This window comes from Protomyctophum parallelum (genome assembly GCF_964188405.1).
Source record: "Protomyctophum parallelum genome assembly, chromosome: 18".
Lineage (NCBI taxonomy): Eukaryota > Metazoa > Chordata > Actinopteri > Myctophiformes > Myctophidae > Protomyctophum > Protomyctophum parallelum.
Genome location: NC_139716.1, coordinates 29,533,610 through 29,548,851, shown reverse-complemented (window position 1 = coordinate 29,548,851; position 15,242 = coordinate 29,533,610).

The window sequence follows — 15,242 nt, the reverse complement described above, 5'->3', positions numbered from 1 at the left end:
ACTGTCTGTAGCAGAGGCAACGGGTCAAGCGCTCCACACCATTGAGCCAAGGCACCTTGGGGCATTCAGGATATTTCTCCTGGTGCTTTTGAGTTAAACAGAGCTAGAATGTTTAAACAGTACTGCTTCGGATCATGTTAAAAGCACCATCGTCCCCGAGGTGGATTCGAACCAACAACCTCTTGGTTTACAGCCAAGCGCACTAGTCCACAGCTCCACACAAGGCTGTTGAGTGTTGAAGCAAAAGTGTGTGTATTGAATATGGATTCGGAGTCCCAGGGGCTTTACTATCTGAAGGCTAACATACAAAAGATCGCTTCAACAGTACAAAGAGGCAGATGTTACTGAGTGATGGTGTAGTAGGGGTTATTCAGCACAGAGAGTTCATGTTCAAATCCCACTCTTCCTAAAGTTTAATGCTAGAGTTATTGAGCTTCATTTACTGCTATTCTAGCAGTGGCTCACAGCCTCAGCCTCCTTTTAACCTCGTTTTTCATCATTTTTGACCATGGGCTATAGCCCATACCGTACGGCATACTATAGCACGCCGTTTTTCATCATTTTTGAGGATTTGAAAAAAATGAAAAAAAAAAAAACATGGGTTATAGCCCATCGTTTTTTGAATTTTTGAAAAAAAGAATTAACCTCGTTTTTCATCATTTTTGACCATGGGCTATAGCCCATACCGTACGGCATACTATAGCACGCCGTTTTTCATCATTTTTGAGGATAAAAAAAAAAAAAAAAACATGGGTTATAGCCCATCGTTTTTTGAATTTTTGAATTTTTTTTTAACCTCGTTTTTCATCATTTTTGACCATGGGCTATAGCCCATATCGTACGGCATACTATAGCACGCCGTTTTTCATCATTTTTGAGGATTTGAAAAAAATGAAAAAAAAAAAAACATGGGTTATAGCCCATCGTTTTTTGAATTTTTGAAAAAAAAAATTACCTCGTTTTTCATCATTTTTGACCATGGGCTATAGCCCATACCGTACGGCATACTATAGCACGCCGTTTTTCATAAATTTTGAGGATTTGAAAAAAATGAAAAAAAAAAAAAACATGGGTTATAGCCCATCGTTTTTTGAATTTTTGATTTTTTTTTTTTAGCTCACAGCCTCAGCCTGATGACCTCAAAAGTCTCATGTCTCCCCTGAGCCATAGGCAGTTGCTTTGGCTTAGTGGTTAAGATGTTGGCCTTCAGTGCAGGTGACCTGTGTTCGATTCCTGGGTGTTACACTCTGATGAACGTGATTCTATGTTCAACTCTTGATTCTTTCAACTTTACTATCTGAAGGCTAACATACAAAAGATCGCTTCAACAGTACAAAGAGGCAGATGTTACTGAGTGATGGTGTAGTACGGGTTATTCCGCACAGAGAGTTCATTTTCAAATCCCACTCTTCCTAAAGTTTAATGCTAGTAATTGAGCTTCATTTACTGCTATTCTAGCAGTGGCTCACAAAACTCTAATTGTCGTAGTGGTTAAGATGTTGGCTTTCCACGTGGGAGACCAGGGTTCGATTCCCGGCTGTTACACTATCATACAAAAGAAGACCTCAACAGCGCTAAGAAACATCTGATTAATATGATGCTGTGTTATTTAAACTTTACGAACTGAAGGCTAACGAACAAAAGATCACTTCAAAATTACCAGGAGACTTTGCCTGAGAGTGTCTGACTGATGGTGCAGTGGTCTAATCATCAGGCTTTCAGTACAGACATTCCATGTTCAAGGCCTGTTCCTCCCACAGCTCAATGCTGCAGTAATTTTAACTTTTCAAGGCTTGAATAAAAAATAAAAACTCAAAAGCACCAGGAGAAATCTCCTGAATGCCCCAAGGTGCCTTGGCTCAATGGTGTGGAGCGCTTGACCCGTTGCCTCTGCTACAGACAGTTGGCAGGTTCAAGTCCCATGTCATGACGTCAAGGTGCTGGGAAGGACCATCGGGAGACGGTGCTCTCTCCCCCTGTTTCCTGAGATGTAACGGTTGGGGCTTATGTCTGAAAGAACCCTGTCCAGCTAACCTTTTACCATGAAAATGTCGATTAAAAAAAAGGTGAAAATTATAAAACAAATATACTATAGTGTGTAGTTTTTTCATTGTCAAAAGTCAAGAAAATGACATTGCCATTGTCCAGGATTATAATCGGGCTCCAGTGTGCAAATACACAGACTATCCTGTCAGATGATGTACCAAAATGCATTGCTATTTTATTTTTTAACGTTTGACCTAATTCTCATCTGTAAAACCTTACGTGGACAGGGTTCTTTCAAACATAACCCCCGACCGTTACATCTCAGGAAACAGGGGGAGAGAGCACCGTCTCCCGATGGTCCTTCCCAGCACCTTGACGTCATGACATGGGACTTGAACCTGCCAACTGTCTGTAGCAGAGGCAACGGGTCAAGCGCTCCACACCATTGAGCCAAGGCACCTTGGGGCATTCAGGATATTTCTCCTGGTGCTTTTGAGTTAAACAGAGCTAGAATGTTTAAACAGTACTGCTTCGGATCATGTTAAAAGCACCATCGTCCCCGAGGTGGATTCGAACCAACAACCTCTTGGTTTACAGCCAAGCGCACTAGTCCACAGCTCCACACAAGGCTGTTGAGTGTTGAAGCAAAAGTGTGTGTATTGAATATGGATTCGGAGTCCCAGGGGCTTTACTATCTGAAGGCTAACATACAAAAGATCGCTTCAACAGTACAAAGAGGCAGATGTTACTGAGTGATGGTGTAGTAGGGGTTATTCAGCACAGAGAGTTCATGTTCAAATCCCACTCTTCCTAAAGTTTAATGCTAGAGTTATTGAGCTTCATTTACTGCTATTCTAGCAGTGGCTCACAGCCTCAGCCTCCTTTTAACCTCGTTTTTCATCATTTTTGACCATGGGCTATAGCCCATACCGTACGGCATACTATAGCACGCCGTTTTTCATCATTTTTGAGGATTTGAAAAAAATGAAAAAAAAAAAAACATGGGTTATAGCCCATCGTTTTTTGAATTTTTGAAAAAAAGAATTAACCTCGTTTTTCATCATTTTTGACCATGGGCTATAGCCCATACCGTACGGCATACTATAGCACGCCGTTTTTCATCATTTTTGAGGATAAAAAAAAAAAAAAAAACATGGGTTATAGCCCATCGTTTTTTGAATTTTTGAATTTTTTTTTAACCTCGTTTTTCATCATTTTTGACCATGGGCTATAGCCCATATCGTACGGCATACTATAGCACGCCGTTTTTCATCATTTTTGAGGATTTGAAAAAAATGAAAAAAAAAAAAACATGGGTTATAGCCCATCGTTTTTTGAATTTTTGAAAAAAAAAATTACCTCGTTTTTCATCATTTTTGACCATGGGCTATAGCCCATACCGTACGGCATACTATAGCACGCCGTTTTTCATAAATTTTGAGGATTTGAAAAAAATGAAAAAAAAAAAAAACATGGGTTATAGCCCATCGTTTTTTGAATTTTTGATTTTTTTTTTTTAGCTCACAGCCTCAGCCTGATGACCTCAAAAGTCTCATGTCTCCCCTGAGCCATAGGCAGTTGCTTTGGCTTAGTGGTTAAGATGTTGGCCTTCAGTGCAGGTGACCTGTGTTCGATTCCTGGGTGTTACACTCTGATGAACGTGATTCTATGTTCAACTCTTGATTCTTTCAACTTTACTATCTGAAGGCTAACATACAAAAGATCGCTTCAACAGTACAAAGAGGCAGATGTTACTGAGTGATGGTGTAGTACGGGTTATTCCGCACAGAGAGTTCATTTTCAAATCCCACTCTTCCTAAAGTTTAATGCTAGTAATTGAGCTTCATTTACTGCTATTCTAGCAGTGGCTCACAAAACTCTAATTGTCGTAGTGGTTAAGATGTTGGCTTTCCACGTGGGAGACCAGGGTTCGATTCCCGGCTGTTACACTATCATACAAAAGAAGACCTCAACAGCGCTAAGAAACATCTGATTAATATGATGCTGTGTTATTTAAACTTTACGAACTGAAGGCTAACGAACAAAAGATCACTTCAAAATTACCAGGAGACTTTGCCTGAGAGTGTCTGACTGATGGTGCAGTGGTCTAATCATCAGGCTTTCAGTACAGACATTCCATGTTCAAGGCCTGTTCCTCCCACAGCTCAATGCTGCAGTAATTTTAACTTTTCAAGGCTTGAATAAAAAATAAAAACTCAAAAGCACCAGGAGAAATCTCCTGAATGCCCCAAGGTGCCTTGGCTCAATGGTGTGGAGCGCTTGACCCGTTGCCTCTGCTACAGACAGTTGGCAGGTTCAAGTCCCATGTCATGACGTCAAGGTGCTGGGAAGGACCATCGGGAGACGGTGCTCTCTCCCCCTGTTTCCTGAGATGTAACGGTTGGGGCTTATGTCTGAAAGAACCCTGTCCAGCTAACCTTTTACCATGAAAATGTCGATTAAAAAAAAGGTGAAAATTATAAAACAAATATACTATAGTGTGTAGTTTTTTCATTGTCAAAAGTCAAGAAAATGACATTGCCATTGTCCAGGATTATAATCGGGCTCCAGTGTGCAAATACACAGACTATCCTGTCAGATGATGTACCAAAATGCATTGCTATTTTATTTTTTAACGTTTGACCTAATTCTCATCTGTAAAACCTTACGTGGACAGGGTTCTTTCAAACATAACCCCCGACCGTTACATCTCAGGAAACAGGGGGAGAGAGCACCGTCTCCCGATGGTCCTTCCCAGCACCTTGACGTCATGACATGGGACTTGAACCTGCCAACTGTCTGTAGCAGAGGCAACGGGTCAAGCGCTCCACACCATTGAGCCAAGGCACCTTGGGGCATTCAGGATATTTCTCCTGGTGCTTTTGAGTTAAACAGAGCTAGAATGTTTAAACAGTACTGCTTCGGATCATGTTAAAAGCACCATCGTCCCCGAGGTGGATTCGAACCAACAACCTCTTGGTTTACAGCCAAGCGCACTAGTCCACAGCTCCACACAAGGCTGTTGAGTGTTGAAGCAAAAGTGTGTGTATTGAATATGGATTCGGAGTCCCAGGGGCTTTACTATCTGAAGGCTAACATACAAAAGATCGCTTCAACAGTACAAAGAGGCAGATGTTACTGAGTGATGGTGTAGTAGGGGTTATTCAGCACAGAGAGTTCATGTTCAAATCCCACTCTTCCTAAAGTTTAATGCTAGAGTTATTGAGCTTCATTTACTGCTATTCTAGCAGTGGCTCACAGCCTCAGCCTCCTTTTAACCTCGTTTTTCATCATTTTTGACCATGGGCTATAGCCCATACCGTACGGCATACTATAGCACGCCGTTTTTCATCATTTTTGAGGATTTGAAAAAAATGAAAAAAAAAAAAACATGGGTTATAGCCCATCGTTTTTTGAATTTTTGAAAAAAAGAATTAACCTCGTTTTTCATCATTTTTGACCATGGGCTATAGCCCATACCGTACGGCATACTATAGCACGCCGTTTTTCATCATTTTTGAGGATAAAAAAAAACAAAAAAAACATGGGTTATAGCCCATCGTTTTTTGAATTTTTGAATTTTTTTTTTAACCTCGTTTTTCATCATTTTTGACCATGGGCTATAGCCCATATCGTACGGCATACTATAGCACGCCGTTTTTCATCATTTTTGAGGATTTGAAAAAAATGAAAAAAAAAAAAACATGGGTTATAGCCCATCGTTTTTTGAATTTTTGAAAAAAAAAATTACCTCGTTTTTCATCATTTTTGACCATGGGCTATAGCCCATACCGTACGGCATACTATAGCACGCCGTTTTTCATAAATTTTGAGGATTTGAAAAAAATGAAAAAAAAAAAAACATGGGTTATAGCCCATCGTTTTTTGAATTTTTGATTTTTTTTTTTTAGCTCACAGCCTCAGCCTGATGACCTCAAAAGTCTCATGTCTCCCCTGAGCCATAGGCAGTTGCTTTGGCTTAGTGGTTAAGATGTTGGCCTTCAGTGCAGGTGACCTGTGTTCGATTACTGGGTGTTACACTCTGATGAACGTGATTCTATGTTCAACTCTTGATTCTTTCAACTTTACTATCTGAAGGCTAACATACAAAAGATCGCTTCAACAGTACAAAGAGGCAGATGTTACTGAGTGATGGTGTAGTACGGGTTATTCCGCACAGAGAGTTCATTTTCAAATCCCACTCTTCCTAAAGTTTAATGCTAGTAATTGAGCTTCATTTACTGCTATTCTAGCAGTGGCTCACAAAACTCTAATTGTCGTAGTGGTTAAGATGTTGGCTTTCCACGTGGGAGACCAGGGTTCGATTCCCGGCTGTTACACTATCATACAAAAGAAGACCTCAACAGCGCTAAGAAACATCTGATTAATATGATGCTGTGTTATTTAAACTTTACGAACTGAAGGCTAACGAACAAAAGATCACTTCAAAATTACCAGGAGACTTTGCCTGAGAGTGTCTGACTGATGGTGCAGTGGTCTAATCATCAGGCTTTCAGTACAGACATTCCATGTTCAAGGCCTGTTCCTCCCACAGCTCAATGCTGCAGTAATTTTAACTTTTCAAGGCTTGAATAAAAAATAAAAACTCAAAAGCACCAGGAGAAATCTCCTGAATGCCCCAAGGTGCCTTGGCTCAATGGTGTGGAGCGCTTGACCCGTTGCCTCTGCTACAGACAGTTGGCAGGTTCAAGTCCCATGTCATGACGTCAAGGTGCTGGGAAGGACCATCGGGAGACGGTGCTCTCTCCCCCTGTTTCCTGAGATGTAACGGTTGGGGCTTATGTCTGAAAGAACCCTGTCCAGCTAACCTTTTACCATGAAAATGTCGATTAAAAAAAAGGTGAAAATTATAAAACAAATATACTATAGTGTGTAGTTTTTTCATTGTCAAAAGTCAAGAAAATGACATTGCCATTGTCCAGGATTATAATCGGGCTCCAGTGTGCAAATACACAGACTATCCTGTCAGATGATGTACCAAAATGCATTGCTATTTTATTTTTTAACGTTTGACCTAATTCTCATCTGTAAAACCTTACGTGGACAGGGTTCTTTCAAACATAACCCCCGACCGTTACATCTCAGGAAACAGGGGGAGAGAGCACCGTCTCCCGATGGTCCTTCCCAGCACCTTGACGTCATGACATGGGACTTGAACCTGCCAACTGTCTGTAGCAGAGGCAACGGGTCAAGCGCTCCACACCATTGAGCCAAGGCACCTTGGGGCATTCAGGATATTTCTCCTGGTGCTTTTGAGTTAAACAGAGCTAGAATGTTTAAACAGTACTGCTTCGGATCATGTTAAAAGCACCATCGTCCCCGAGGTGGATTCGAACCAACAACCTCTTGGTTTACAGCCAAGCGCACTAGTCCACAGCTCCACACAAGGCTGTTGAGTGTTGAAGCAAAAGTGTGTGTATTGAATATGGATTCGGAGTCCCAGGGGCTTTACTATCTGAAGGCTAACATACAAAAGATCGCTTCAACAGTACAAAGAGGCAGATGTTACTGAGTGATGGTGTAGTAGGGGTTATTCAGCACAGAGAGTTCATGTTCAAATCCCACTCTTCCTAAAGTTTAATGCTAGAGTTATTGAGCTTCATTTACTGCTATTCTAGCAGTGGCTCACAGCCTCAGCCTCAGCCTCCTTTTAACCTCGTTTTTCATCATTTTTGACCATGGGCTATAGCCCATACCGTACGGCATACTATAGCACGCCGTTTTTCATCATTTTTGAGGATTTGAAAAAAAAAAAAAAAAAAAAAACATGGGTTATAGCCCATCGTTTTTTGAATTTTTGAAAAAAAAAATTAACCTCGTTTTTCATCATTTTTGACCATGGGCTATAGCCCATACCGTACGGCATACTATAGCACGCCGTTTTTCATCATATTTGAGGATTTGAAAAAAAAAAAAAAACATGGGTTATAGCCCATCGTTTTTTGAATTTTTGATTTTTTTTTTAACCTCGTTTTTCATCATTTTTGACCATGGGCTATAGCCCATATCGTACGGCATACTATAGCACGCCGTTTTTCATCATTTTTGAGGATTTGAAAAAAATGAAAAAAAAAAAAACATGGGTTATAGCCCATCGTTTTTTGAATTTTTGAAAAAAAAAATTACCTCGTTTTTCATCATTTTTGACCATGGGCTATAGCCCATACCGTACGGCATACTATAGCACGCCGTTTTTCATCATTTTTGAGGATTTGAAAAAAATGAAAAAAAAACAAAACATGGGTTATAGCCCATCGTTTTTTGAATTTTTGAATTTTTTTTTAACCTCGTTTTTCATCATTTTTGACCATGGGCTATAGCCCATACCGTACGGCATACTATAGCACGCCGTTTTTCATCATTTTTGAGGATTTGAAAAAAAACAAAAAAAAACAAAACATGGGTTATAGCCCATCGTTTTTTGAATTTTTGAAAAAAAAAATTTACCTCGTTTTTCATCATTTTTGACCATGGGCTATAGCCCATACCGTACGGCATACTATAGCACGCCGTTTTTCATCATTTTTGAGGATTTTAAAAAAATGAAAAAAAAAAAAAAAACATGGGTTATAGCCCATCGTTTTTTGAATTTTTGATTTTTTTTTTTAACCTCGTTTTTCATCATTTTTGACTATGGGCTATAGCCCATATCGTACGGCATACTATAGCACGCCATTTTTCATAATTTTTGAGGATTTGAAAAAAAAAAAAAAAAAAAAAAAACATGGGTTATAGCCCATCGTTTTTTGAAATTTTGAAAAAAAAAATTACCTCGTTTTTCATCATTTTTGACCATGGGCTATAGCCCATACCGTACGGCATACTATAGCACGCCGTTTTTCATCATTTTTGAGGATTTGAAAAAAATGAAAAAAAAAACAAACATGGGTTATAGCCCATCGTTTTTTGAATTTTTGAAAAAAAAAAATTACCTCGTTTTTCATCATTTTTGACCATGGGCTATAGCCCATACCGTACGGCATACTATAGCACGCCGTTTTTCATCATTTTTGAGGATTTGAAAAAAATGAAAAAAAAAAAAACATGGGTTATAGCCCATCGTTTTTTGAATTTTTGAAAAAAAAAAATTACCTCGTTTTTCATCATTTTTGACCATGGGCTATAGCCCATACCGTACGGCATACTATAGCACGCCGTTTTTCATCATTTTTGAGGATTTGAAAAAAATGAAAAAAAAAAAAAACATGGGTTATAGCCCATCGTTTTTTGAATTTTTGATTTATTTTTTTTTTAGCTCACAGCCTCAGCCTGATGACCTCAAAAGTCTCATGTCTCCCCTGAGCCATAGGCAGTTGCTTTGGCTTAGTGGTTAAGATGTTGGCCTTCAGTGCAGGTGACCTGTGTTCGATTCCTGGGTGTTACACTCTGATGAACGTGATTCTATGTTCAACTCTTGATTCTTTCAACTTTACTATCTGAAGGCTAACATACAAAAGATCGCTTCAACAGTACAAAGAGGCAGATGTTACTGAGTGATGGTGTAGTAGGGGTTATTCCGCACAGAGAGTTCATTTTCAAATCCCACTCTTCCTAGTTTAATGCTAGTTATTGAGCTTCATTTACTGCTATTCTAGCAGTGGCTCACAAAACTCTAATTGTCGTAGTGGTTAAGATGTTGGCTTTCCACGTGGGAGACCAGGGTTCGATTCCCGGCTGTTACACTATCATACAAAAGAAGACCTCAACAGCGCTAAGAAACATCTGATTAATATGATGCTGTGTTATTTAAACTTTACGAACTGAAGGCTAACGAACAAAAGATCACTTCAAAATTACCAGGAGACTTTGCCTGAGAGTGTCTGACTGATGGTGCAGTGGTCTAATCATCAGGCTTTCAGTACAGACATTCCATGTTCAAGGCCTGTTCCTCCCACAGCTCAATGCTGCAGTAATTTTAACTTTTCAAGGCTTGAATAAAAAATAAAAACTCAAAAGCACCAGGAGAAATCTCCTGAATGCCCCAAGGTGCCTTGGCTCAATGGTGTGGAGCGCTTGACCCGTTGCCTCTGCTACAGACAGTTGGCAGGTTCAAGTCCCATGTCATGACGTCAAGGTGCTGGGAAGGACCATCGGGAGACGGTGCTCTCTCCCCCTGTTTCCTGAGATGTAACGGTTGGGGCTTATGTCTGAAAGAACCCTGTCCAGCTAACCTTTTACCATGAAAATGTCGATTAAAAAAAAGGTGAAAATTATAAAACAAATATACTATAGTGTGTAGGTTTTTCACTGTCAAAAGTCAAGAAAATGACATTGCCATTGTCCAGGATTATAATCGGGCTCCAGTGTGCAAATACACAGACTATCCTGTCAGATGATGTACCAAAATGCATTGCTATTTTATTTTTTAACGTTTGACCTAATTCTCATCTGTAAAACCTTACGTGGACAGGGTTCTTTCAAACATAACCCCCGACCGTTACATCTCAGGAAACAGGGGGAGAGAGCACCGTCTCCCGATGGTCCTTCCCAGCACCTTGACGTCATGACATGGGACTTGAACCTGCCAACTGTCTGTAGCAGAGGCAACGGGTCAAGCGCTCCACACCATTGAGCCAAGGCACCTTGGGGCATTCAGGATATTTCTCCTGGTGCTTTTGAGTTAAACAGAGCTAGAATGTTTAAACAGTACTGCTTCGGATCATGTTAAAAGCACCATCGTCCCCGAGGTGGATTCGAACCAACAACCTCTTGGTTTACAGCCAAGCGCACTAGTCCACAGCTCCACACAAGGCTGTTGAGTGTTGAAGCAAAAGTGTGTGTATTGAATATGGATTCGGAGTCCCAGGGGCTTTACTATCTGAAGGCTAACATACAAAAGATCGCTTCAACAGTACAAAGAGGCAGATGTTACTGAGTGATGGTGTAGTAGGGGTTATTCAGCACAGAGAGTTCATGTTCAAATCCCACTCTTCCTAAAGTTTAATGCTAGAGTTATTGAGCTTCATTTACTGCTATTCTAGCAGTGGCTCACAGCCTCAGCCTCAGCCTCCTTTTAACCTCGTTTTTCATCATTTTTGACCATGGGCTATAGCCCATACCGTACGGCATACTATAGCACGCCGTTTTTCATCATTTTTGAGGATTTGAAAAAAAAAAAAAAAAAAAAAACATGGGTTATAGCCCATCGTTTTTTGAATTTTTGAAAAAAAAAATTAACCTCGTTTTTCATCATTTTTGACCATGGGCTATAGCCCATACCGTACGGCATACTATAGCACGCCGTTTTTCATCATATTTGAGGATTTGAAAAAAAAAAAAAAACATGGGTTATAGCCCATCGTTTTTTGAATTTTTGATTTTTTTTTTAACCTCGTTTTTCATCATTTTTGACCATGGGCTATAGCCCATATCGTACGGCATACTATAGCACGCCGTTTTTCATCATTTTTGAGGATTTGAAAAAAATGAAAAAAAAAAAAACATGGGTTATAGCCCATCGTTTTTTGAATTTTTGAAAAAAAAATTTACCTCGTTTTTCATCATTTTTGACCATGGGCTATAGCCCATACCGTACGGCATACTATAGCACGCCGTTTTTCATCATTTTTGAGGATTTGAAAAAAATGAAAAAAAAACAAAACATGGGTTATAGCCCATCGTTTTTTGAATTTTTGAATTTTTTTTTAACCTCGTTTTTCATCATTTTTGACCATGGGCTATAGCCCATACCGTACGGCATACTATAGCACGCCGTTTTTCATCATTTTTGAGGATTTGAAAAAAAACAAAAAAAAACAAAACATGGGTTATAGCCCATCGTTTTTTGAATTTTTGAAAAAAAAAATTTACCTCGTTTTTCATCATTTTTGACCATGGGCTATAGCCCATACCGTACGGCATACTATAGCACGCCGTTTTTCATCATTTTTGAGGATTTTAAAAAAATGAAAAAAAAAAAAAAAACATGGGTTATAGCCCATCGTTTTTTGAATTTTTGATTTTTTTTTTTAACCTCGTTTTTCATCATTTTTGACTATGGGCTATAGCCCATATCGTACGGCATACTATAGCACGCCATTTTTCATAATTTTTGAGGATTTGAAAAAAAAAAAAAACAAAAAAAAACATGGGTTATAGCCCATCGTTTTTTGAAATTTTGAAAAAAAAAATTACCTCGTTTTTCATCATTTTTGACCATGGGCTATAGCCCATACCGTACGGCATACTATAGCACGCCGTTTTTCATCATTTTTGAGGATTTGAAAAAAATGAAAAAAAAAAAAACATGGGTTATAGCCCATCGTTTTTTGAATTTTTGAAAAAAAAAATTACCTCGTTTTTCATCATTTTTGACCATGGGCTATAGCCCATACCGTACGGCATACTATAGCACGCCGTTTTTCATCATTTTTGAGGATTTGAAAAAAATGAAAAAAAAACAAAACATGGGTTATAGCCCATCGTTTTTTGAATTTTTGAATTTTTTTTTAACCTCGTTTTTCATCATTTTTGACCATGGGCTATAGCCCATACCGTACGGCATACTATAGCACGCCGTTTTTCATCATTTTTGAGGATTTGAAAAAAAACAAAAAAAAACAAAACATGGGTTATAGCCCATCGTTTTTTGAATTTTTGAAAAAAAAAATTTACCTCGTTTTTCATCATTTTTGACCATGGGCTATAGCCCATACCGTACGGCATACTATAGCACGCCGTTTTTCATCATTTTTGAGGATTTTAAAAAAATGAAAAAAAAAAAAAAAACATGGGTTATAGCCCATCGTTTTTTGAATTTTTGATTTTTTTTTTTAACCTCGTTTTTCATCATTTTTGACTATGGGCTATAGCCCATATCGTACGGCATACTATAGCACGCCATTTTTCATAATTTTTGAGGATTTGAAAAAAAAAAAAAAAAAAAAAAAACATGGGTTATAGCCCATCGTTTTTTGAAATTTGGAAAAAAAAAATTACCTCGTTTTTCATCATTTTTGACCATGGGCTATAGCCCATACCGTACGGCATACTATAGCACGCCGTTTTTCATCATTTTTGAGGATTTGAAAAAAATGAAAAAAAAAACAAACATGGGTTATAGCCCATCGTTTTTTGAATTTTTGAAAAAAAAAAATTACCTCGTTTTTCATCATTTTTGACCATGGGCTATAGCCCATACCGTACGGCATACTATAGCACGCCGTTTTTCATCATTTTTGAGGATTTGAAAAAAATGAAAAAAAAAAAAACATGGGTTATAGCCCATCGTTTTTTGAATTTTTGAAAAAAAAAAATTACCTCGTTTTTCATCATTTTTGACCATGGGCTATAGCCCATACCGTACGGCATACTATAGCACGCCGTTTTTCATCATTTTTGAGGATTTGAAAAAAATGAAAAAAAAAAAAAACATGGGTTATAGCCCATCGTTTTTTGAATTTTTGATTTTTTTTTTTTTAGCTCACAGCCTCAGCCTGATGACCTCAAAAGTCTCATGTCTCCCCTGAGCCATAGGCAGTTGCTTTGGCTTAGTGGTTAAGATGTTGGCCTTCAGTGCAGGTGACCTGTGTTCGATTCCTGGGTGTTACACTCTGATGAACGTGATTCTATGTTCAACTCTTGATTCTTTCAACTTTACTATCTGAAGGCTAACATACAAAAGATCGCTTCAACAGTACAAAGAGGCAGATGTTACTGAGTGATGGTGTAGTAGGGGTTATTCCGCACAGAGAGTTCATTTTCAAATCCCACTCTTCCTAGTTTAATGCTAGTTATTGAGCTTCATTTACTGCTATTCTAGCAGTGGCTCACAAAACTCTAATTGTCGTAGTGGTTAAGATGTTGGCTTTCCACGTGGGAGACCAGGGTTCGATTCCCGGCTGTTACACTATCATACAAAAGAAGACCTCAACAGCGCTAAGAAACATCTGATTAATATGATGCTGTGTTATTTAAACTTTACGAACTGAAGGCTAACGAACAAAAGATCACTTCAAAATTACCAGGAGACTTTGCCTGAGAGTGTCTGACTGATGGTGCAGTGGTCTAATCATCAGGCTTTCAGTACAGACATTCCATGTTCAAGGCCTGTTCCTCCCACAGCTCAATGCTGCAGTAATTTGAACTTTTCAAGGCTTGAATAAAAAATAAAAACTCAAAAGCACCAGGAGAAATCTCCTGAATGCCCCAAGGTGCCTTGGCTCAATGGTGTGGAGCGCTTGACCCGTTGCCTCTGCTACAGACAGTTGGCAGGTTCAAGTCCCATGTCATGAAGTCAAGGTGCTGGGAAGGACCATCGGGAGACGGTGCTCTCTCCCCCTGTTTCCTGAGATGTAACGGTTGGGGCTTATGTCTGAAAGAACCCTGTCCAGCTAACCTTTTACCATGAAAATGTCGATTAAAAAAAAGGTGAAAATTATAAAACAAATATACTATAGTGTGTAGTTTTTTCATTGTCAAAAGTCAAGAAAATGACATTGCCATTGTCCAGGATTATAATCGGGCTCCAGTGTGCAAATACACAGACTATCCTGTCAGATGATGTACCAAAATGCATTGCTATTTTATTTTTAAACGTTTGACCTAATTCTCATCTGTAAAACCTTACGTGGACAGGGTTCTTTCAAACATAACCCCCGACCGTTACATCTCAGGAAACAGGGGGAGAGAGCACCGTCTCCCGATGGTCCTTCCCAGCACCTTGACGTCATGACATGGGACTTGAACCTGCCAACTGTCTGTAGCAGAGGCAACGGGTCAAGCGCTCCACACCATTGAGCCAAGGCACCTTGGGGCATTCAGGATATTTCTCCTGGTGCTTTTGAGTTAAACAGAGCTAGAATGTTTAAACAGTACTGCTTCGGATCATGTTAAAAGCACCATCGTCCCCGAGGTGGATTCGAACCAACAACCTCTTGGTTTACAGCAAAGCGCACTAGTCCACAGCTCCACACAAGGCTGTTGAGTGTTGAAGCAAAAGTGTGTGTATTGAATATGGATTCGGAGTCCCAGGGGCTTTACTATCTGAAGGCTAACATACAAAAGATCGCTTCAACAGTACAAAGAGGCAGATGTTACTGAGTGATGGTGTAGTAGGGGTTATTCAGCACAGAGAGTTCATGTTCAAATCCCACTCTTCCTAAAGTTTAATGCTAGAGTTATTGAGCTTCATTTACTGCTATTCTAGCAGTGGCTCACAGCCTCAGCCTCCTTTTAACCTCGTTTTTCATCATTTTTGACCATGGGCTATAGCCCATACCGTACGGCATACTATA